This window comes from Musca domestica, unplaced genomic scaffold (assembly GCF_030504385.1).
Source record: "Musca domestica strain aabys unplaced genomic scaffold, Musca_domestica.polishedcontigs.V.1.1 154, whole genome shotgun sequence".
Taxonomy (NCBI): domain Eukaryota; kingdom Metazoa; phylum Arthropoda; class Insecta; order Diptera; family Muscidae; genus Musca; species Musca domestica.
In genome coordinates, this window is record NW_026712212.1 from 490,498 (window position 1) to 516,835 (window position 26,338).

At 35.1% G+C, this 26,338-nt stretch overlaps 1 protein-coding gene across 3 annotated transcripts in view; it reads left to right on the top strand.

The window, feature by feature from the left end:
• Positions 1-26,338, top strand: part of LOC101896521 (fasciclin-3) — a 418,355-nt gene that overhangs the window by 333,720 nt on the left and 58,297 nt on the right. The window lies entirely within an intron of this gene.

Genomic DNA, 26,338 nt, shown 5'->3' on the forward strand with positions numbered 1-26,338 from the left:
GTGCGATGGTGCTGAGTCCTGTTGAAATGTCCAAGGTCTGCGGCCAAAATGTTTGCGTTTGCAAGGCTTAAATAGACCCTCCAGATAATATTCGGCATTTATTCTGATGCCACGGTTCATTAATACGATCGGCTGTTATGGCGGCCTACACCATCACCATGGCCGACGCTTGAGTTCTGGTGGCAAACCGAAGTTGCACATTTTCAGCTGACCTCTTTGGCAAGAAAACACGATCGTTTTGTTCGTTTACAAAGTGCTGGACTACCAATGTTTTCTCATCGGAGACGGAGAAAACAAATTCGGCAGTTCACCACTTTCGGCCAAGCGAAGGCACTCTTTAGCTCTTTTGAGTCTTTCTTCTTTCCGTTGCTGTGCAAGTTCTTGCACTTTTTGGAATTTCAATGGCTTGGCTCATTTTCAATATTTGCCGAATGGAATGTTGCGATATGTTCAGCTCACGAGCCATTTTTCGGCCACTGCGACTCCCAAATATAAAGAAATCACACTACCACGCTTGCATTCCATCACGAATAACTTTAACTTGGAAAATTCTCACCAATATGCTTTTGTACGCTTGTAAACAATATAATGAGCTGTCACTGGAATAATTTTAACAACTGTCGGACGAGTGGCTTGGAAATAACAGCAGTCTGAAATTGGTTGCAGTTTTTTCATCTCACCCTGTATATATGGAAGCTATAGCCATATCTGAGCCAATTTTCACAAAATTTGATGTATTTGCTTCTAGACTGAATTCGGTCGGATGTGCAAAAAATTCAGGTCACTTGGACTGACATTGGCCATTTGGTGCACAATGAACCCGAAATTGGTTGAAGATATATCTAAATTAGAACCGATTCTCACCAATTTCAATAGGGTTCGTCCTTGGGCCAAAGAAATATTGTTTGGAAAATTTCATCTCAATCTAATATTAATTTGACCTGCATTTTATTCACAAAAATACATAGACAGACGGACGGTCGAACGAACTGACATGCTTAAATCGATTCAGAAAGTGATTCAATGAAGATCCTCAAAAGTAACTGTGGGTCTATCTCGCCTCCTTCTCCATGTCACAAACAAATGCACAAAGACACTACTGTGGTGTAGGGTAAAAAAAAAAAATATATATATACCATTAGCAAATATGGGGTTCTGAAAGGTAGAGAACGTGGGCGATGTTATTCACTCACGTCACATTCGGTGGAAATACCACATTATCATTAGAATTCTCTCTGGCCCCATGCTTTGGATGACATTTGCAACATTTCCCTTCAAAAATAGTCGGGGTGAGATCTGAACCCAAGTAATACTCGATTTTTATACCCTCCACCTTGGAAAGGAGGGTATATTAACTTTGTCATTCCGTTTGTAACATCCTTAAATATTCGTCTTAGACCCCATAAAGTATATATATTCATAATCAGCATAAAATTCTAAGTCGATTTAACCATGTCCGTCTGTCTGTCTGTCCGTCTGTCTGTCTGTATGTTGAAATCACGATACAGCCCACATTATTTGACGTATAGCTCCAAAATTTAGCAGAGCTATTTGCATTGTGTCTAGGATGGTTGGTATTGAAAATGAGATATATCGGTCCACGTTCTGGTATAGTCCCCATATAACTGTACCTCCCGATATTCGGTATTTTGATGATTTATGCCACGTTTTTTCACGGATTTGTCTTAAAATTGGTATTTGTAGGTCATAGCAGGTCCCTGAGCGTGTGGCAAAACATTGCATATATGGGTCCAAAATTTGGTATAGCCCCCATATAACGGTACCTCCAGATATTCGGTAATTTGATGATTTTTGCAACATTTTTTCACGGATTTGTCTAAAAATTGGTATTTGTGGGCCACAATGGGTGGAGGGTATTAAAAGTTTGGCTCGGCCGAACTTAATGTTTTATTACTTGTTACTGTAAATATCGTCCGAAAATCTTGGTTGGCTTGTTAGGGTCTCTAAATATGAGCTAAATTCAGGGTGAGATGAAAAAACTGCAACCAACTTCAGATAGCTGTCATTTCTAAGCCACTCGTCCGACAGCTGTTAAAATTATTCCAGCGACAGCAGCGTGTAACGGTTTCATTGGCCGTTTGAAGGCCGTAATTCGTGCCATAGGTGATCATTCGAACAAATCTAAACTTATTCTAAAATTTAATGCTATTTCCGACATTTTTGCTTCCATTCAATTAAATTTAAAAAATAACTAAAAATTATGACTTTGTTGCAGTATTTTTTTATTTTCCAAGTAATACTCTATTTGTTTTGAATATTGTTAAGTGAATCCTCTAAACCTGACTCTTTTCCTAATATCTTTATTTGTAAGTCATAAGCCTATTTTGACATACATTTTTCTATGACACATTTTCTCTTACATTGATACATTGGATGCTTTGCAAATCTCCAAATATAATATTGGGCACAACATAATTAAATTTCATATCAAAAAATTTTCTTGGAAATCCAAAAATCTAATTTGATTAAAAAAAACGACATCCTTAAAAAAGTTTTCATTGCTTTCACTCACTGCCAAGTAGAAAAGAAAAACATAAGCAGCCAATACTCTAAAAACTCTAATCAAGATAAATTTATGTGATTAATTTTTATTTGAACAGAGAGAAAGAGAGAGGGAGAGAGAAAAAAAAGAAAAGTACAATATTTTCAACTTTCTAATTTTCTTCTAATGTCTGCTGCATTATCCACAAGCACAAGGAAAACTTATTATTTTCGACTGTTTTTTTTTTGCTCTCCCCAATTTGTTGCAGTTGGATTGGATATTTTTTTAGATTTCTTTGTCATGTTTCGTAGTTTTTTTTTCGTTCGTTTTGCTTTTTCCGTCAAATTAATTTCTTTACTAGCATTGCCAATTGGCAATTTCGCTTTTTTTATGAAATGTTGATAATAAAATCACGTTAGCAACCCAAAAGCATTATACGGACATATTCCTTCATTTGTCATGGGTTTGGGGGGAATCAATTTGTGCCTCCCTCCAAGGAAAAATAATCGTGTAAAGGAGAAGAGGAAAAAATTACAAGTAGCCATGGAGTATGTGGTTGTTGCCAAAGGAAAAAAAATTCAGCTCACTGCTGATGTTTGCCATGTGAAACGTTTGTAAGAAATACATTTTTTTGAATAAAGATTTGAACATTTAAAAATTTAATTTTGTCAAAACTTTTCCCTTCAAAAATGCCAAACATTTGAAGTTCAACATATTTGTGTTCAGTTCCCATTTTCTTCAAGATTAACCTAGCTTTTTTATTGCACTTCTTTCGTTTTTTTTTATTATTTCATTCGAATCTATGATTTGTTTTGTACCATTCAAATGGAATCATTAAAAATTTCTGTAATTTAGGTATGGGTCGAATAACGTTTATGGTCATCGCGTTTAGCCACGTATAAATGATTTGAAACAACAGAAACAGCAACAGGAAAATAGCCAGTAGTAATTTTGACTTGTATGTGACGGCACTGTTTGCAACGTGAATATTGGATAAACACTTCCACAGCGACCGTCAAATGCCTGCAGTTGTAAAGTGGCACATTCATTCATGGATTTTTTTTTGCTAAAGTAACAGCAATTCTGACACCGTCTAAAACGCTTGGGTAAATGGTAAAAGTTTTCCACAAAACTAACAGCAACAACACTTGACTGAGTATTGTGCCAATTTTTCTTAGGTGCATTTCGTTTGTTTCTTTTTTTGACTGTGGTTAGTGGTAAATAGAGCGAAAGGTAAACTGTGGGATGACAACACTAAATAATACTTTCAAAGTATGGTGCATACTTTTAGGAGTTCCATACAATTGGTGTAGTGATATGAAAAATCGTAAGGTTAGATCGTGTTAAAATAATACAGGTAGTCGCATCAACACAGCTGCTGGGACAATAAACTGTCAAAACAATTTTGGAAGGGACAATTTTTTATGAAAAATTATTTAAATTGTTGACAAGTGCATATCACAAAAACCTCCGATTGTCGTCTTATACAAAGACATATAAAAATCTACTTATTTTTGAAAAAAAAAAACATTCTAAAATTTTTGAAATATCAATATTCCCAAGCGTTGATGCATCTACCTACATTCTTCTACCAGGGGTTAGATGATATAAGCAACTGGGGTGACAAGTTCGACCATTACTTTTATACCCTACACCACATTATAACTACACCACATAGTAAGGGCATGATATTTTTGTAACATGGAGAAGGAAGCGAGATAGGCCCATAGTTACTTTTGAGGATCTTCATAAAATAACTTTCTGAGTCCGTCTGTCCATGTATTTTTGTGAACAAAATGCCGGTCGCATTTATTATCCGATTGAGATGAAATTTTCCAAACAATATTTTTTTGGCCCAAGGACGTACCCTATTGAAATTTGTAAGAATCGGTTCAAATTTAGATATAGCTCCTATATATATCTTCAACCGATTACGGGTTAATTGTGCACCAAATAACCAATATCAGTCTAACTGACCTGAATATTGGCACAACCGACCAAATTCAGTCAGCAGCAAGTATTTCAAATTTGGTTCAAAATTGGTTCAGATATAGATATATAGGGTTTTAAGTCTTTCACATGCGTAATATGCACTCTATAATAATGACCAGTTATCAGATACAGCTCAGGAATAAGTGTTTTAAATTTTGTCAAGATTGGTTCAGATTTGGATACAGTTCCCATATATATCCTCAACCGATTTCGGGTTAATTGTGCACCAAATGACCAATATCTGCCCAAAAGTCTTGAATTTTGGAACTTTCGACCGAATTCAGTCTAGAAGCAAGTACTTCAAATTTTTGTGAAAATCGGTTCAGATCATGTTTCATCCGATTTGGTGTTTTAGTCTCTCACAATTGTAATATGCATTCGACAACAATGATATTTGGTACCAAATATCTTATAAAGCTCGGAAATTCCTCTGGCAAATTTTATCGAGAACGGCTAAGATTTGGTTATAACTCCCATATATATCCTTAATCCGATTTAAGGTTTATTGTGCAAATAATGGCTAATATCAGCCCAAATGAAATTAATTTCGAGACGTACGTTTCCATTTTGTGCAACTCGGCTCCGATATATTATTTTTTAATATAATCCTTCTCCATATGATATTATGCACTCTGTAGCAGACTATAACTGCTCTAAAGTCAAATGTTGATAGGTGGTATGATCTAATTCAAATATAATAAATTCTATTCTTACGGGAGCCCGCCCGACTTTTGACTTTTCCTTACTGGTTATTTATGAAAAAATAGGTTCCTTGCACTTTAACTGAATAAATGGTGCATGCTTTTAGGCGTTCATATAGTCGATAAAATAAATGTCAGCATGCCTGTAAACTCTTATTTTTCGTTGAATATACATCAATCATACATATATTTCCCAATATATGAAATATATATGTTTGACTTAATAAAAGTTTAACCTGAAAAGCCACCGTGTATTAGTTTTTATGCACTTTCCTGGATTCCTGCAATTGCTAAGTAAAACTTTACTTGTTCTTGGTTGCCATCAATAAAATCGCACTGCAGTAACACTGAAGGCAAAAAAAAAAATGGCAAATAGTAATGTGTAGAATAAAAGGGTTACGAAATAAGGTAATCTTATTTTCATTCGCTTATAAAATTAATATATCAGACCTACAAACGATACTCCTCTGTGGAATAACGTAACAAATTTTCCTAAAATGTGTTTTAGATGTGGAGGTATATAAAAAAAAAAAATTGAAGTGCATAGAAAATATAAAACATCAAAAACATAATATCAGATTACGAATAGAAATAGCTATTACAAAGACCAAACTCGGTCTTGTGATCCCTATACCAACGAACGTAAGCAATTTAAAAACACCTAATAGCCTCCATAGGAACTTGAACAATATTTAAAAAATTTCGTCGAAAAATACCGTTTAAACGAAAAACTTTATTTAAAAACGAAGATGAGATGAGATAAGTATTTTTTTTTTTGTCGTAGGCTGTAGTGTCGATTCTGAACTTCAAATACGAAATTTGAAACAATTCCGGTGAATAATGTCGCTAAAATCATCAAAATACCTAAAGAAGGAAAGTTCCGTTATATGTGGGATATACGAAAACGTGGACTTGCATAAGTCATTTTTTTCATAGGTTGTAGTACCCATTAGGATCTTCAAATACGAAATTAGAAAGAATTCTGGTAAATAATATCGCTAAAATCGTCAAAATACTGAATATTGGAGGGGTTCCGTGGGGGCTATACGAAAACGTGGACCGACATGGCCCATTTACAAACATAACCTGCTTACTGGTAGTATACAGTACACATGTTGCAAAATTTTAGCTTTCTATCTTATTTCATTCGAAAGATAACCTTACAAGAGACAGACATCGCTAAATCGGCTTAGAATTTTACGCTGATCAAGAAAATATATGGGGTCTATCATTAATATTTCGAGGAGTTACAAAATTAAGGAACACTTCAAAATTGTTGAAAAAGCCAAATCCAAATTGCCTATTTTACAGTTAAAAAACAGTAAGGAAAGGTCAAAAGTCGGGCAGGGCCGACTATATGATACCCTACCCCACTATGCGTATTTAGAAGAGTTCCCATAACAAAAACGATTATATTAGGTATATATGTGAAGTAGATCATACCAAATATGATCCAAATAACAATGCTGTATAAATATATAAAAATATTTATTCGAACAATGGATGTACCGGACCAAGTTTCACCAAATGGTAAAATTCGGTTGAATATGAAAAGATATATTCAATTCGGGCTGACATTACATATGTGGTGAGCAATAACCATAAAATCGGATGAAGATGTGTATCGAAGGTTAATAAAAATTCGAACCGATCTCGATAAAATTTGACAAAGTTATTTTCGAGTAGTACCCGAAGCGTGGTATCAAATATCATTGTTGGGGAGTACATATTACGCATGTGAGAGACTTTAACATCAAATCGAATGAAACATATATATGGGAGCTATAGCTATATCTGAACCGATTTTCACATAAATTTGAAGCACTTGCTTTTAGGCTGAATTCCATCGGGAGTGCTAAAACTCAGTCCATTTGGGCAGATATTAGCAATTTGGTGCACATAAAATCTGAAATCGAATGAAGATATATATAGAAGTTATATCCAAATCTGAATCGATCTTGACAAAATGTTAGTCACTTATTTTTGAGATGTATCTGATATCTGGCAACAAAGAATATTATTGTGGAGTGTATATTCTGCATGTGAGGGACTTTAACATTAAATTTGGTAAAACATAAAACTTGATGTACTTGCTTCTATCCTGAATTCTGTCGGAAATGCAGAAATTCAGGTCATTTGGATTGATATTGGCCATTTGGTGCACAAAAAACCTGACATCGGATAAAGATATATATGGGAGCTATATCCTTATCTGATCCGATCTCGATACAAATTGGTAGAAGTATTTTCGAGCATTATCTGATGCCCGGTATCAAATATCAGTATAGTGGAGTGCATATTACGTATGTGAGGGACTTTAACACCAAATCGGATAAAACATATATATAGGAGCTATAGCTATATCTGCACCGATTTTCTACAAAGTTGATGTACTTGCTTCTAGACTGAATTTGGTTGGATATGCAGCTGATTTGGGAGCACAATTAACCCGAAATTGGTTGAAGATATATATGAGAGCTAATTCTGAACCGATTCTCACTAATTTCAATAGGTTTCGTCCTTAGAAAAATTATCTCAATCGGATAATAAATGCGACCTGCATTTTGTTCACAAAAATACATGGATAGACGGGCGGATTGGCATAATGTCCTGTAGGGTATAAAAATCACTTACCCCAGTACCTCTTTCGAATTATATATATGGATTTCTCACATATGACATATAAAAAGAAATACTTCCATTATAACCCGCTTGCAAGTAACACACCCCCCCCCCCCCCCCCAAAATAAAAACGATTGAACACTTAATACCCACGTGTGGAATATTTCGACACCAAAGTGTGTTTGAGTGTGTGTGTACACTTTTCGTGGACTTTTATTGAACCTGAACTTTTCAATATGTCTTTTCATTTACAGTTTTGTTTTGGTTATTTGTGTTATTGGTCCGTATTGGCCATGGTATGGTACTGAGTTTAACAGAGCTAATATGCTATGGTCGCTGATGTTGTTGTTCGTGCTGTTCTTGCTATTGTTGTTGTCATCGATGCGAAGCCATTGCTTGTTGTGGACATTGCGATATCTTGTGGATTGTGTAGTTTTTTGGCAATAGTTTGAGAAACTCTCGTGGACGATGGAGTTGGAGGGATGGGTTGTAGGTACTCTAGGGTTGCCGCCTTTCGTTCTTCCATTGGTAGGATTTTAATATGTATTTGGCGGATATAGGTTTGGTAGTTTTATATCTTCTAAGGTACATAATACCTGAATAATAATATTGTCATAGAACATTTCTTTCCGAATGTTTGACGTGCACTCTCGTTTTTTCAAACAGGAACAATCGCGAGCGCAGTTAAGTAAAACAAAATAGCGCATAGATATTTTATTTTTAAACTTCTACTTTATGAGTGCTCCCACTTGAAAGCACCGCGAGAAAATTAGAGCTCTGGTCTAAATTTGAACTAAAAATTTCCTCTGATCTTCCATTCTAATGTTTGTTGCATAGTTTTAGGCCTAACCATTTTTATAACCTCCTTAGATCCAATGTGTATTTTCAAAAATAGGTAGCAAATAAAAGTTAATAGGTCAGTAATATCCAAATTTTTTAAGCTCAGTACAAAATGTATATTATCAAAATTTGAATTTATGGTGCATATTTTTAGGCGCCCATGTAATGCTAGTCATGAAAATGTTGGACGATTTTTATGAAATATTTTGGTAGGAACATTCAATATTCTGCTGCAAAACTCTATGTTTATCTACTACATTGCACTTTTTGACTGTGGAGACCACCGATATGGGTACGTTGACCGTGTAAACGTTTTGATTTTCATTTCATAAATTTTACAGGAAAATAAAACCAAAAAAAGAAGAAAAAAAACTAAAATGAACGACAATATTTCGTTTTGTTTTTGGGTTGATGGTTTCCGTGCTGGTTGGAAATCGTTGCTTGTCTGTGATTTTTCCTTTAAACGGTAGTGAAGGAAAACTTAAAGTTCGATTTAATCTGAAACACAAAACCAAAAACAACAGCACCTGGAAAGGGGAGTTAACAGTCGTGTTTTCAACGCTTCCACAAATTGCTACTTTTAAAGTGTTTTTTGGCCAAGTGATATTGACCCCCAGCCGGAGACCTTTAAATGCTGCCGTTTGGGTTTGGTTAACCATAATCATGTTACCGTTTGCTGTCTGCTAATGATTACAGGTAATGAAAGCAAGCCAAATGCTTTGTGTTTAGTTCCTGTCCAAAATGTTTCACTGGAAAAATTTGAAAATTTCCAGCTTTTGCTAGCCACTTGGGTGGAAATTTTGCAATTTAATCAAAAGCTATGGTTTTCCTCCGGTTTTCTTGTTGTTGTTTTTTTTTCTTCTTCTTTTTTGGCAGAAGGCTATCGTGTGCTGAGGAGAAAGGTTGTGTTCGAAATTGCAGACAAGTAGTAAATTGAATGTTGCCATTAAGAAGACATACCGTAAATTATATTTAAAATGTTTTAATATTGAATGTCAGGTGTATTAGAAAGTTTTAATTGGAATTTTTTCTAACAATGTATTTATTTCTCTGTGTTTCATGGCAGGTAGGTACATTTATCATGGAATTCCTATCTGAATGGGTGAAAGTGGGTGTGTTTGTATGGTAAGTTTGAAGGACAATCTATTTGTGTCAGGAAATGGAGATTTTAAGTAATGGAAGGATAATTGTGATTTAAAAGGGAGCACTACTGCACTTCTCATACTTGAAATGTTGAATCGAAAAATTAAATAAAATTACCAGGATTCTTTTAAAGATTCTTTCAAAAATTATACGAATTTATGATAGCAAATACAATTCCTCCATATTTTTTATATCCTACACCACATAGCGGTAAGGGTATTATGCCTTTGTGCATTTGCTTGTAACATGGAGGAGGAAGCGAGATAGACCCATAGTTACTTTTTAGGATCTTCATATAATTACTTTCTGAGTCGATTTATGCATACCAGCCGGTCTGGACGTATTTTTGTGAACAAAATGAAGGTTGAATTTATTATCCGATTAAGATGAAATGTTCCAAACAATGTTTGTCAAGAACGAACCCTATTGAAATTGGTAAGAATCGGTTCAAATTTAGATATAGCTCCGATTTCCGTGAAAATCGAGATCAGATTTGGATATAGCTAACATATATATATATATATATCTTCGTATGTGTAATATTCGTCGAAATAGGATGTGTTTCAGCACAAATAGTTAATATCAGCCGAAATTGACTGAATATTGGCACTTCCGACCGATTTCAGTCTAGAAACAAGACTATTAAATTTGATGAAAATCGGTTCAGATATAGCTGAAGCTTCCACATATAGAGAGTGAGACGAAAAAACTTCTACCAACTTCAGACTGCTGTCATTTCTATTAAAATTATTCCAGTGACAGCTCATTATATTGTTTACAAGCGTACAAAAGCATTTTGGTGAGAAGTTTCCAGAAAAAAAGTTATTCGTGATGGAATTCAAGCGCGATAGTGTGATTTCTTTATATTTGGCTATCGTTAGAGCACTCCAGCATTTAAATGTGAATAAATCTTTTGTGTCTCGTACCATCGCTCGTTACCGTGATACTGGTAGCATAGCCCGACGTCAAGGAAGTAGAGGGAAGAAAACAGCAACATCAGCAGAAATGGTTCGAGAAGAAAAGAAGAACTTGATCGAAACCCGCGTCAAAGTGGCCGAAAATGGCTCGTGAGCTAAACATATCGCAATATTCCGTTCGGCAAATATTGAAAAATGAGCTCGGGGTAAAGCCATTAAAATTCCTAAAAGTGCAAGAACTTACACCCCAGCGGAAAGAAAATAGACTCAAAAGAGCTAAAGAGTTGCTTCGCTTGGCCGAAAGTGGTGAATTGCCGAATTTGATTTTCTCCGATGAGAAAACATTCGTTGTCCAATAGTTTGTAAACAATCAAAATTATCGTATTTACTTGCCAAAGAGGTCAGCTGAAAATGATGGTGAATGGCCACCAGAACACAAGCGCCGACCATGGTGATGGTGTGGGCCGCCATAACAGCCGATGGTCGCTCTCCGCTCGTATCAATCGACCGTGGCATCAGAATAAATGCCAAATATTGTAGCAAAAATATTCTGGCGCCTTGGGCACGCAAACATGTTGGCCGCAGACCTTGGACATTCCAACAGGACTCAGCACCATCGCACTCAGCACGCGCCAGCCAAGAATGGTTACATTTCCAGCGCAGAATGGCCACCAAAATCTCCGGATACCAATCCGTTGGACTATTGTGTCTGAAGTATTTTGGAAAGCAAGGTTGCCACTAAAAAATACCAAAATGTCGATCACCTCAAGCAAGCGCTTCGCCGGGAATGGGTAAAAATACCAGCCGTTGGCCGTTTGAAGACCATAATTCGTGCCAAATTGATGCATTTCCGACATTTTTGCTTTCATTCAATAAAATTTAAAAAAAAAATGTAAAAATTATGGCGTTTGACTTTGTTGCAGGTTTTTATCTCACCCTGTATATGTTTCATATCACATACAGCCATACCAAATTTTGTCAAGACCTGTTCAGATTTGGATATAGCTTCCATGTATACCTTTATCCGATTTCAGGTTTATTGTGCACCAAATGGCTAATAGAAACCGATATGAACTTAATGTTGGCACTTACGACTGAATTCAGTCTAGAAGCAAGTACTTCAAATTTTGGTGAAAATCGGTTCAAATATAGCTATAGCTCCTATATATATGTTTCATCCGATTTGGCGTTGAAGTCCCTCACAAGCATAATATGCACTCCAAAAGAATGATATTTGATACTGGATATCAGATACAGCTCGAAAATACCTGTGCCAAGTTTTATTGAAATCGGTTCAGTTTTTTTATAGCCTTGATATATGCACATTTTCATCCGATTTTATGGTTATTGTCCACCATATATGTAATATTAGCCCAAATTGGTTAGATTTTTCAACCGAATTGTTTTATTTTTGTAGGTGTTGTAAAAAATGATTACTTAATATAAAATCCAGACTATCTTTTTAATAAACTCTTAATATATATTTTTTTTATTTCTTTGTTTTTTTTTTATTTTTTGCCTTTCCTTTGCTTTTAAATTTCCTTTTATATCAACAGCATGCAGAAATTTTCACCGAAATAAACATCCTTCCCAATTAGCATTACCTCTCTCAATACGACTACATTCAATAATGCAATTATGTATGTAACTCTTGTTTCCTTTTCACACTTTTCACCAAAAAAAAAAAAAAAAAAAAAAAACGAAAAACAAACCCGAAATGATCGTCCAATTACCATTAATTTACTTTATTCTAACTTTTGTCTTCTTTTGTCCAATACCTCCTCTCGATTAATTCAATTATCTCTCTCTCTCGCTCTACTCTCTGTCTCTGCTTTGATTTAGGCAATTATAGCCAACACTCCAAATGGGAATTGCTTACTAGCCAATTATTTGCATACCTTGGCGAACAATTGCCACATTTCAAGATGAATCCATTTCAGCTCTTTACTATTTTAACTTAATTAACACTTTTAATTGGCAATCCCATTGTGTGGCGGTGTCTGTGCCTGATACTGATGATGATGGCGATGACGATAAAAACATTCTTGGTGTGAAAAACAATTAAATTTAAATGTGAAACTATTAGTTATTTGGCTGTCCGACCCTATACACGGCAGACAAAGAGAGTCTTCACTTTGCCAATGTTACCACTCTTCAACTGTCATGACTAATAAAATGACTCAAAGTCAAGGCAAACAGTTTGACGAAGCAAAAGAAAAAGTAATGAAGAAGGTGTCAGGCATTGAAAACCAAACGTTTTTAGTAGCCAAAGTAATGACAATGGAACATACTGTTTTTGACTGGAACAAAGCTGCTGTTACAATTTATTGTTAATGATCTGGGCGGCATTTGCACAAGTGGTCATTGACATTCGGTTAACATTGTTCTTTTTGATTTTTTTGTCATACGAATTTAGAATACATGTATGTGGACATACAGGGTGAGATAAAAAAACTCCAACAAAGTCAAACGCCATAATTTTTAACTTTTTTTTAAATTTTATTGAATGAAAGCAAAAAATGTCGGAAATAGCATCAAATTTTAGAATAAGTTTAGATTTGTCCGAATTGGTCAAAGGGCCAATGAAACCGTCACACGTTGCCCGAATGTTGCTCTGAGGTATTTTGGCCCATTCCCGGTGAAGCGCTTGCTTGAGGTGATCGACACTTTGGTATATTTTAGTGCCAACCTTGCTTTCCAAAATACTGCAGACACAATAGTCCAACGGATTGGTATCCGAAGATTTTGGTGGTCATTATGCGTTGGAAATGAAGCGAGGTACCTCATTTCGTAACCATTCTGGGTTGGCGCGTGCTGAGTCCAGTTGGAATGTCCAAGGTCTGCGGCCAAAATGTTTGCGTGCCATCCAGAATATTTTCGCGATAATATTCGGCATTTATTCTGAACCACGGTCGATTAATACGAGTGGAGAGCGACCATCAGCTGTTATGGCGGACACACCATCACCATGGCCGGCCCTTGAGTTCTGGTGGCCAACCGAAGGTGCACATTTTCAGCTGACCTCTTTGGCAAGTACAATTTCTGCTGATGTTGCTATTTTCTTCCGTCCACTTTCTTGACGTCGGGTTACGTTTCCAGTATCACGGTAACGAGCGATGTTAGTAGACACGAAAGATATATTCAAATTTAAATGCTGGAGTGCTCTAACCGTAAGCATTTGTGGTTTTCAGCCAAAAATAAAGAAATTACACTATCACGCTTAAATTCCATCAGGAATAACTTTTTCTGAAAAATTCTCACCAAAATGCTTTTGTACTCTTGTAAACAATATAATGAGCTGTCACTGGAATAATTTTAACAGTTGTCGGACGAGTGTCTTAGAAATGACAGCAGTCAGAATTTGGTTGCATTTTTTTTCATTTCACCCTGTATATCTGAACCGATTTTCACCAAATTTAAAGTAATTATTTCTAGGCCGAATTCGGTCGTGTTTGGGCCAATAAAACTCAAATCGGGCGAAGATATATATTGGAGATATATGTAAATATGAACCCATCATCACCAATTTCAATAGGGTTCGTCCTTGGGCCAAACGAGGAATGTATGGAAAATTTCCTCTCAATCGGACAATAAATGCTATCTGTATTTTGTTCACAAAAATACATGGACAGACGAACGGACATCCATAAATCGTCTCAGAGAGAGAGAGAGAGAGAGATTCCATGAGGCTCCTCAAAAGTCTTTATAGGTCTATCTCGCTTCTTCTCTATGTTTGAAACCAATGCACGAAGACATTAATCTGACCACAGTGTAGGGGGTAATAAAATGTTGTTAAATCCTCAAAATGCCAAATATCAGGAGATTCCGTAATATGGTTGTTATACCAAACCGAGGATCTGATTAGCCAATTATCTATAATTGGATATGATATCCATTACGAACCCCAAATATCAAATTTTGAAATAACTCGGTTGAAAATTGTGTCTAGAATTATCCAAATACGGAATATCGGTAGGTTTCGTTTTGCGGCTAAAGAAAATGTGGCAAAAATCATTAAAATACCGAAACTATATCGGCCCCCTGTCCGAAACCGAAAAAAATTAGATCTTCAAGCATAATTCCCAAAAACTATCTACAAATTTACCATTTCGAAAGGGGTGCCCTGGTTCCCAACCCTGGCTATGTCGGTGATGGGAAGTACCGCCATAGAGTTAGCCCTATATATAAAATTCCGAAACTGTGATATTAGTGTCTATTGTCTCTAAACTACATTGCCAACTGAAGCTATTCCCTTGGAAAATGTGGCTACGATCATCGAGATACCGAATATTGCTAGGTACCTTTATGTGAGGTCTTGAACCTATATATATATCACTTTCTGATAGATTGGAATCTTCGAAGAACTTTAAATGACAAATTTCACACAATTCATTTGAAAAATGTGCCTGCCAACATCAAAATACCGAATATCGGTTGTTACCTTTCTATGGGGGCTACTTGGAAAAGGGTACCTCATTTTTAATCCCACAAGAAATTCAGACATGCATATGACCAAAATTTTAGCCATCTAGGTTGATCCCTTCGGAAGTTTGTTTGATTACTCATGACGGATATGTGTAAAAATGTATTGCAGCAACAGATTTAAAAAAAAAACTGATATGATAATTATTTGAAAAAAATAAAAATGGACATTTAAAACTTTTTTTTCATACAAAATTTTATTTTTATCACTTCCTTATAATATAATTATAATAATATTATTTTCCAATTATTAAAAGGTTCTTCTACTACTAACTCTAATTGTAGAGAACCGTTTAAAATCAAAGTTCCTTTGTTGCGTTAATTTCATAAATTTTATTCCTTGTATGGGCCAATATGTCAAGAGTACATTTTCCTGATAACTGGTTAAATGTAAGTAACCGCAATTTCCTTACTCTCAAAACCTGGCCGGAAAACTAACCATTTCTCTAGAGTAGCTTCCAATTTTGCATGAGGATTTCAGTTAAATCTTATATTTATAACATATATTTCATTCATTCGTTTTATAATGGTTAAATCGTTTTTTAAATATTATTCAAATGGAATCTAAATCTGCTATTTGTTCAAAGTCTTTTAGTTAAATATATGATATATTACTTTTCCCTTGACTTAATTGATCCCTGCCATAAATTAGAAAATTTGTCTGCTATTAAATAAATTTGCCCAATAAATCTTTTGGAAAAAAAAGGTTTTTAAAATTTTTGTTGTGTTTTATTTGGAATTTTATTTCAAATAGCATTGTAAGGTTAGAAAACATTTAGCATATAAAAAATGACCACAACAACAACCATTTGAGCATACCGTTCACTCAATAAACTTTGATTATTTATCATTTTTCTAAGGATTATTACAAATTGTTGTGTGTCTCTTTGATTGGAATTCAAAATTTTTGCAAAGTTTGGGCCACAGAGCGAGAGAGAGGAGAGCGACAATAAAGTTTGACACAAACCGGCGATACCATTTGCCATTCATTGTTCACTGGCAAAATGGAAACAATGGAAATTGACAAAACAAAAATATTTGAACTTCAAACAGATTTTACTTGAATTGTTCAATGGAAATTAGTTCTGGAGCAAGGGCGTAGGTATCGAAAGGATGCCTAAGTATTTATTTTACTCTTAAAACTGTTGATATCTTGTCAAATAGACCTCCCGCCCCCTTTCCCAAAATAATTTGAAATTTAAATTCTTGCTATGTCGCTGAAAGCACACAGTGCCATGTACACCAACACATTTCTTCCTAGGAGCCATCCATTTGTAGAAATGTCCTTCATGTTAGAAATTGACTACCAGTGAATAAATGTAGAATGAGTCGGAAAAACGACAAAATGTTACAAAAACAATTGTTCAAATTGAACTGTCATGTGGTCGAAGATGTCCTAATAAATATTTTATTATTTTTTCCATTAAAAAATGTTGTTGACTCTTCTTTGCAAGTGTGGCAGTAATCAACAGCAGGAGGTCAGGATTTTATTTGTAGGCCGCAAAGTCTGTCACTGGCATATTAAAAAAATTAAATTGAAGGCAGTAACATGTCAAACTAAACCACTTAAAAGCATTATCTTGTTTAAGTTATTTGGAATAACCAGAATTTCAATTGAGTGACACAGTTTGGTTTTCGTGGAAAACGGTTTTCTTTGAATTATTATTTTAGCGATTTGAAGGCAAGTCTAGTTAAAATCAGATCTGGGAACAATGGGTAAGAAATTAATTTAAATTATTCAAATAATTTAAAATAATCAAAGGATACTTACCCAGTAATGGGTCTATTAAATACATTTTGGCATCAGTAACTATATTTTAACATGGATTTTCAAAGGAAGTAGGTGCATACCATCCTGCCACCAAGAGCTGATATATAGATGAAAACAGCAGTCCTTCTATTTTTAAATTTAAATTTTACCACAATTAATTTTTATACCCCCAGCCGTATTACTACACACGATATATATACGGCCAAGACGTGCCTCATCTGAATAACGGATTTATACCCTAGGTATATTAGGACCAAATCGGATTCAGGTTGTTGATTCAGAGTCCATCTAGAGATGTTTGTCCGTCTGTCTGGCTGATGCGCACGATAACTCCCAAAGGGAGTAATCGATTCGTTCATGCCTTCTGGTTCCTCCACCACAAAAGATTATTTTTTAAGGGTCAAAATTTTAAATGACTTTAAAGTTCATAAAATGCTAAGTAAGAATCCGATAACTTTCAAACTCGACATATCAAAATATTTCTACTAACATAAGACCCAATGGAAATGGATTATATCGGTCCACTCCTTCTGGATTTTGAATAACCAAAATGCGTATAAATGCGAAGTAGACTTCCGATTCCTTTTAAATTTCACATATCCCAATATTTCTATCAACACATAATCATGTGTGAAAATGGAATATATCGGATCACTCTTTCTGGTACCTCCCCCACAAAGAGTCAAAATTGTGAATAGTGGGATAAAAGCTTACGATTCTTTTCAAATTTCACAAATTCACATGATATGGCCTACACCTTCATCCCAATTTCCAATACTTTCAATACTCAGTGATTCTATTTAAACACGATATATCTAAATATTTCTCTCAACCATAGATCTGGTGGGAATATGGAATTTATCTGCCCAAAATGGATCAAATCCATTTTTTTTCTGTCCAAAACTATTTAAAAGTCTACATATGAGTAAAACCCAGAAAGCTCAATATCAAATTTAAGGATTCCAGCCCTATCTCTTCGCCCAATATCAAATTAAGTACCACTTAGTACTTTTCGTACAATTGAAGGACACATTTCCAATCCCACCTCCAAATCTCAACCTCAGATACCATCAGAAATCTAATATCAAATTTCAGGATTTCACCCAATTTTTTTTTTCTTTTAGTTCATTTAAAGTACGCCTCTTCAAAACAATCTCCATATCTCAACCTCAGATACCAAATGTGACCTCTGTAATATAATCCATCTTCCCCCATTAACAAATTTAATACCATTTAGTGCAATTTAGCTCCACACAGACACCAACGATATTCCATCTCTATTCCCTCACCCAGTACCAAATTTAGTACTATTTAGTACTTTTAAAACAATTATAGTATACATTCCCAAAACCACTATCATATCTCAGTTCTAGATACCAACAGAGATATCAAAATCAAATTTGAGGACTCCAGCCCTATTCATTCACCCAATATCAAATTTAGTACCAGTTAGTACTTTTCGTACAAATGTAGGACGCATTTCCAAAGTACTGAGAAATATTAGCATCAGTAATCTGAATATCAAATTTCAGGATTCCAACCCTAATCCTTCACCCAATACCAAATTTAGTACCATTTAATACTTTTCGTACAATTATAGTACACATTTCCGAAATCACCTCCATATACCAAATATAATACCAAATTTAAGATGTCAAGTACTATATTGTCACCCAATACCAAATTGTACCAAATATTGTACTATTTAGTACTTTTCGTGCACTTGTAGTACCCATTTCCAAAACTACCTCTTTCATACAAATCAACCACCCACAAGGGACCCCAATACAAACTTTAAAAATTTCAGCTTCATCCATTCACCCTAAACCCAAGAGTTCGAATTTTAGTACCATTTAGTACAGTTCACAGATTTAGTACATATTGCCAAAACCGTACTTTCCCATCTTGATTCTCATACCAAATTCCTAGTTTTTTAGTGCTTTCCTCTCACATAATACCAAATGGTACCATTTTAGATATTTAGTACCATTTTAAATCTTCGTAAAAATCGTAACGTAAATTTTTTTGTTGTTGCAAAATGGTCAGGTTTATCCCTTTATTATTGTTTTTATAAAAACAACGTTTGTTTATTAGTGGAGAACGATGGTAATGTTTATCAGGGGGTAAAGTAGGAGATACCTAGGTTTCGGAAAGAGCCACCAATACTTTTCAGTTCCTTTGCTTTTTGTCTGGGATATTCTCCCCAGAAGTTATTTTAAAAATAACTTCTATGACAAAAAACATTTTTACCCAAGTGACGAGATCGTAACCTCAATAGAAGATCAACCAAAGAATTAAATAAAACTAAAATTCTTTTGGAAAGTCTTCTAAATCTTACAACCGCACTTATAAACATTTACATCTTTCTCCACTTGTTATGCTTTCGTTCAACCTGAACGAAGTAGCATAACCATGTAAGTTGGTTTTGTCTGTTACAACAAAAACCACTTCGTCGACCGTGCCTTGTCTATAAATTTTATAGACATTTTGAATTTTCCTTCACTACGTCGTCCAAATTTCAGAAGTCAAATTTTAGTAAATTTTAGTACTTTTCTTACTCATACGAATAATACGAATTTCCAAAAATCCAGCCTTGCCACACGTCTACTTGGAAACATTTCAAGATTCTGGCTTCAGCCATTTCGTCTGGGCCTTGATTCTCGACCGGTCAGTTATTCCACTACTCCTTTGTAAACATGGATTATATGCATAAAATTTTAAATAAATGTTCGATTTTCATTAAATTTTGTACATCCCAATATTTCGGTCTCATTAGATGAGGAGGACAGCTTTGGTCCACCATATCTGGTACCTCAGATATTTAAATTTGTTTATTTATTTATTTTTTTTTTTAAAACGGATATCTCATATAAAGGAAAATAGTCGATATAGTCCAAGTCTGGCACGTTGAAGTATTTACATCACACCTATCTCATATACGAAATTGACAATATTTGACCCACTGGTAATGTATTTGTCATTATCTATAGCTTACTGGTAATGTAAAGGATATGTAGTTGGTATTACTAGTAATGGCCATCAAATGCTTGGTATTTTTTTTTAATTTTCCAAAATTTCCAAAGAAACATATTGTGTTTCACATCTTATTCCTTTTACCCTTCACATCTTCCAAATTTATTGCCCCTCCGAAATCCCTGAAGTTATTTCAACCATTTAAAACGAAATCGATGATTGCTTTAAACTTTGACAAAACACAAATATCTTTATGTATATATTTATCTGCCGTTTTATTTGTCTTTGGCAAAGATTTATGTAAATTCCGTTAAAAATGTGTCAGCGAAAAGTTTCCCTTTTTTGTTTGCTTTGTTGATTAGCAGCATTAAAAAGTTTTGCTTGCATTACAAGTTCTTGAATATATTTTTTTCAAATAATGTAAAACAAGAGAAAGTGTTAGGCGTTTATTTATAATTTAAAGAAGTTTCGGCGTTTCGATTCTTATCGAAGGCGTAGTACAGGTGTGTTGCAGGTATCTGTTTTGAATTCTTTGAAAGATTCACATTTATATTCATCACTCATTGTGTCCTTGAGAATTTTATAAATAATTTGGTTTTTGGTGGGTGGATTAGGTTGGATTTCATTACTGGCATTGAAATATAATAGATTTCTTAAATTGGGAGGAAAGTGGGAGTTGAATTTTCATTCTACGAAAATTTAAATAAAAATATTATTTTACATAATTTTGCATTTGATATTTTATTCTCTAGAAAAGTTTTTAGAACGAAATTTGATTCAAAATGAAGAAACCCCTTGCCTTGAAAAATCCACAAGAAGACAAGCTCTACTGTAGACATAGTGCGGAAAATAAGAAGGGGCCATGATATTTTTCTCTTTAAATCAAGACAGTCAATGAGTGAACACAACATAGCTTTAATACATTTCTTGTTAGATTGTGTTAACTTAAACGGGTATCAGCATGGAGTTACAAATACATTATCCAAAACAAAATTTGTCTGTAACCCCAATAAAAAGGTCACCATATTTAAAATAACTAATTGAAATTTAGAACTAGCATTAATTTGTTTTTTTTTTTTTTCAAATGTAATTCGAGTATTTGTAATTTATTGCATTTCATTTGTAATTCGAATTATTCGAAACAAAAAATAATTTTTTTCTTTCCTATTGCCTTTCGATGTGTTTTTCAAAATTCGAATTTAAAATAGAATAATTGGAATTACAAATAGAACAAGTTAAAAAGTATCAGTCGGTTTTGCCAACAGATGTATACCCTCAGCCAATGCTCGATTATTGAAATATATTTTTACTTCTGTTACGATTATTCAAATATTTGACCCTCTACGGAGTGGGATCCAAAGGAATGGGCCAATATTGTCCATTTTGCATTGGACCTAAATAAATATGTTATAAATATTGTGATGTGCCTGGTTTGGGCTATATTACTTACTTACTTTACTTTATATGAGAGGTACCAGATATAGTCGATCGAAGTATAGCATTTTCATACTCCATTCAATACAGATAAAAATATTGGTATTGGCAAAATTACAAGAATATCGAACATTTATATCCAATTTCGTGCCAAATCATAAATCCCAAATTGTAACGAATCGCTGATTTTTTTCGCAAGTTATGACAGATAAAAGTATAACAAAATTGTGACCCTTTTGGGGGAGGTACCTGAAGTGGTTGGCAAATATACATCATCGTCAGAAACAGATCTTGCTTTAGCAAAAATATTTGAATGTGCGAAATTTGAAGAGAGTTGGATGCTTATTTCGCTTTTTTTGGGCGTTTTGTTTTTCAAAATCTTGAACCTTATATGGGGAAGGTATCAGAAGGAATGGTTCGATCTCTGCCATCTTTACAAGAGATATTGTGTTGATGAAAATATTGAGAAGTACCAAGTCTGAATGGAATCGGATGTTAATTTCACGTTTTATGGGCTTCAAGGGTATTCGAAAACTTTGACCCTTTGTGGGGGAGGTACGAGAAGGAGTGAACCGATATATTCCAACTTCACAGCAGATCTTGTGTTAGTAGAGTAATTAGATGTGTGAAATATGAAGAGGACCGAACGCTTTTCTCGGATTTTATACTCTTTTTGGTTATTCAAAACTTTGATCCTTTGTGGGGGAGGTGTCAGAAGGAATGCCTCGATCTCTATGACCTTTATAAAATATCTTGTGCTGACAGAAGTATTGGGATGTACCAAGTCTGAATGAAATCGGATTTTAATGTCGCGTTTTATGAGCTTCATGAATATTCAAAATTTTGCCCCATTTTGGGGGGAGGTACCAGAACTAGTGGACCGATATATTCCATCTTTACACTATACCTTGGGTTAATAAAAATATTGTGATGTATGTAACTTGAAGTGAACCGTATGCTTATTTCGGTTATTCAAAATATTGACCCTTTGCGTGAGAGGTACCAGAAGGAATGGTCCGATCTCCACCATCTTCATTACAGATCTTGTGTTGATGAAAATATTGAGATGTGCCAAATCTGAATTGAAATGGATGTTAATTTGGCGTTTTATGAACTTCATGCATATTCAAAATGTTGATCTTGTTATGGAGGAGGTACAAGAAGGAGTGGGCCGATATATTCCATCTTCACACCACACCTTGGGTTAATAAAAATATTGCGATGTGTGCCATTTGAAAACATTCGGTCTTTTACATCAAATTTTTTACGAGTTAAAATTATCCAAAATTTTGACCCTTTGGGCGGAGTGGACTGATATTGTCCATTTTAGCACCTGAAGTAGCACTGATAGACATTTTAGCATTTGCAAAGTTGGAACAAAATTGGAGCATTATTTCTCTTTCTTAGCAGTAAAATATTTCTCTTGAGAATTTCGACCTTTTGTGGTGGATGCCCATCTCAGAACTCGATCTAAGTTTGATAATAATATTACGATGTACCAAGTTTAGATCAAATCGTATACTCCCTTTGATAGTTTTCGTGCCCACCAGCTAGGAAGAGAGACGAACGGGCATCGCAAGATCGACTAAAAATGTCCTGAAACCGCCGCCAATAATGGACTTTTAAAGGACTTTCAAAATCCTCAACGCTTTGATGAATTTAATTTAAATATCTTCTTCTTTCGATATCGAACCGCCCACAAAATCATGATAATCCTTTAAATTATGAGTTTGTCGGCAAACATACAAACTTTCTTTTGGCTCTTTGCCTTATTAGCTTTTTAATGGAAACGTTTTCCACGTTTTACAATTCTGATTGGCCATCTTTATACGGCCGTCTACGACATGAACCTTTATCCAAAATTGCGTGTCGTATAATGCCAGACTTCGTTTTGAAATTGAAATGCGTGCAACACAAACTCCAGACATTAAAATCCCAACCAGACTAGAAAAAAAAATCACCAGAACTCTAAAAAAATTCTCTTACAATTACATTTGAAACTCTGGAATAACCCTATTGGACAAGGTACTAGTTGGGAGCAAATAAATCTAGGCTTCTTGAAAATATGGCATTTTTCCTTTAATTAAAAATACGAAGATTTTTTGAACATGGACGTTATCATGATGTGGGTTTCATACCCTCAATTATAATTCGAAAATCAGAAATCGACTTTAAACTTATGCATCTAGTACCGAGGCGACACTCACCACTTTCCCAAACTGTAATCTCCACTTTTGTAAATGGTCCAACATCATTATGCTGGTCAACATGGAAACGCAATGTATGAACGATGTAAGATTGAAACGAAAGGCAGGGCATACATACAACAATTGAAAGCCACTGCATTTTCTTTTCTATGTATCCATGGTGGTTTCGTAGTTACATGTCCATATCTCCGGTTACATCTTCAGCCAAACACAGACTTCCTTCCTTGCATGTTATTGCAAAGTGCCGGCACAAAGTGCACTAGAATTTTTCACAGAACATTTAAGAGAATAAACAAAGAGCAGAAAAAAGTGTAAACAAACATTAGGGAGCACATAGAAGAAGACGATCGAAAGCAACAAAAAGTAATTGTTAACGACTTTAACATTTAACAAAGATTTGTTTTCTTTTTTGCAGTTTGTTTTGTTTTCTGTTTATTCAATTTCCTAGCAATGGATTTCTTCTTAGAAAAAAAAATAAATAAAAAGGTTTTGTTTAAACTTTAAATGCGTGAATTCTCGTTGAGTAATTCTTAGATAGCCCAAAGGTTGATTTAAGTAAACATTAAAGAAATTAAGAAAAATATATATAACGATTTTAAAGCCCGCACACAAACATTGAAGAGAATATCTGCAACATTTGGATGCAACAGAACGACAAAAAATGTCACAAACTTAAGCTACATCCCACTTAAAAAAAAAAAAAACTAATTAGGAAAGGTCAAAAGTCGGACGGAGCCGAATTTATGATAACCTACACCAACTATGCGTATTTAGTATAGATCACGTAAAAAAAAGTTTATAATGGAAATTTATGTGTTTAAGTAGATCATACCAACAATGAACCAAATAACATTGCGGAATAGTGCATGATATGACTTCGATAAGGATTATATTAAAAAAATCATAAAATCGGATGAAGATGTATATCGAAGGTATATAAAAATCTGAACCATTCGCAATAAAATTTGGCAGAGGTATTTTCGAGCTGCATCTACCAAAACTCATTTCATTTGAGTTGATATTAGCCATTTGTTGCACAATAAACCTGAAATTGGATAAAGATATATATGGGAGCTAAACCGATCTTGACGAAATTTGAAACACTTATTTCTGAGCTATGTCTCATATTTTGTACAAGAGATCATTGTCTCAGAGTGCATATTACGAATGTGAGGCACTCTAACATGAAATCGCATGAAACATACACAGGATGAGATAAAAAACAAAACTGCAAAAAAGTCAAACGCCATAATTTTTACATTTTTTTTAAATTTTATTGAATGAAAGCATAACATATCGGAAATAGCATCACATTTTAGAATACGTTTAGATTTGTTCGAATTGGTTACCTTTGGCACGAATTCTAGCCTTCAAACGGCCAATGAAACCGTCACACGCCCCCCGAATATTGCTCTGCGGTATTTTAGCCCATTCCCGGCGAAGCGCTTGCTTGAGGTGATCGACACCTTGGTATTTTTTAGTGCCACCCATGCTTTCCAAAATACTCCAGACACAATAGTCCAACGGATTGGTATCCGGAGATTTTGGTGGACATTTTGGTACGCTAGAAATGAAGCGAGGAATCTCATTTTGTAATTATACTTGGGTAGCGCGTATGGTGCTGAGTCCAGTTGGAATATCCAAGGTCCAAGGCTTTAATACACCCTCCAGAATATTTTCGCGATAATATTCGGCATTTATTCTGATGCAGCGGTCGATTCATACGAGCGGAGAGCGACCATCGGCTGTTATGGCGGCCCACACCATCACCATGGCCGGCGCTTGAGTTCTGGTGGTCAACCGAAGGTGAGTGCAATGGTGCTGAGTCCAGTTGGAATATCCAAGGTCCAAGGCTTTAATACACCCTCCAGAATATTTTCGCGATAATATTCGGCATTTATTCTGATGCAGCGGTCGATTCATACGAGCGGAGAGCGACCATCGGCTGTTATGGCGGCCCACACCATCACCATGGCCGGCGCTTGAGTTCTGGTGGTCAACCGAAGGTGCATATTTTCAGCTGACCTCTTTAGCAAGTAAATACGATCATTTTGTTTGTTTACAAACTGCTGGACAACGAATGTTTTCTCATCGTAGAAAACCAAACTCGGCAGTACCACTTTCGGCCAATCGAAGCAACTCTTTAGCTCTTTGAGTCTAATTTCTTTTTTTGCGGTGTAAGTTCTTGCACTTTTTGGAATTTCAATGGCTTTACCCCGAGATCATTTTTCAATATTTGCCGAATGGAATTTTGCGATATGTTCAGCTCATGAGCCATTTTTCGTTGTCGGCCACTGCGACGCGGGTTTCGATCAAGTCGCTTCTTTACTTTTCGAACCACATCTGCTGATGTTGCTGTTTTCTTCCGTCCACTTCCTTGACGTTGAGCTACGCTACCAGTATCACAGTAACGAGCGATGGTACGAGACACAAAAGATTTATTCACATTTAAATGCGGGAGTGCTCTAACGATAGCCACTTGTGGTTTTCCAGCCAAATATAAAGAAATCACACTATCACGCTTGAATTACATCACGAATAACTTTTTTTCTGGAAAATTCTCAACAAAATGCTTTTGTACTCTTGTAAACAGTATAATGAGTTGTCACTGGAATAACTTTAACCGCTGTCGGACGAGTGGCTTAGAAATGACAGCAGTCTGAAGTTGGTTGCAGTTTTTTCATCTCACCCTGTATACCCACCATAGAATTGTGGAGGGTATAAAAAATATTTAAATAAACAAACATTGGTCG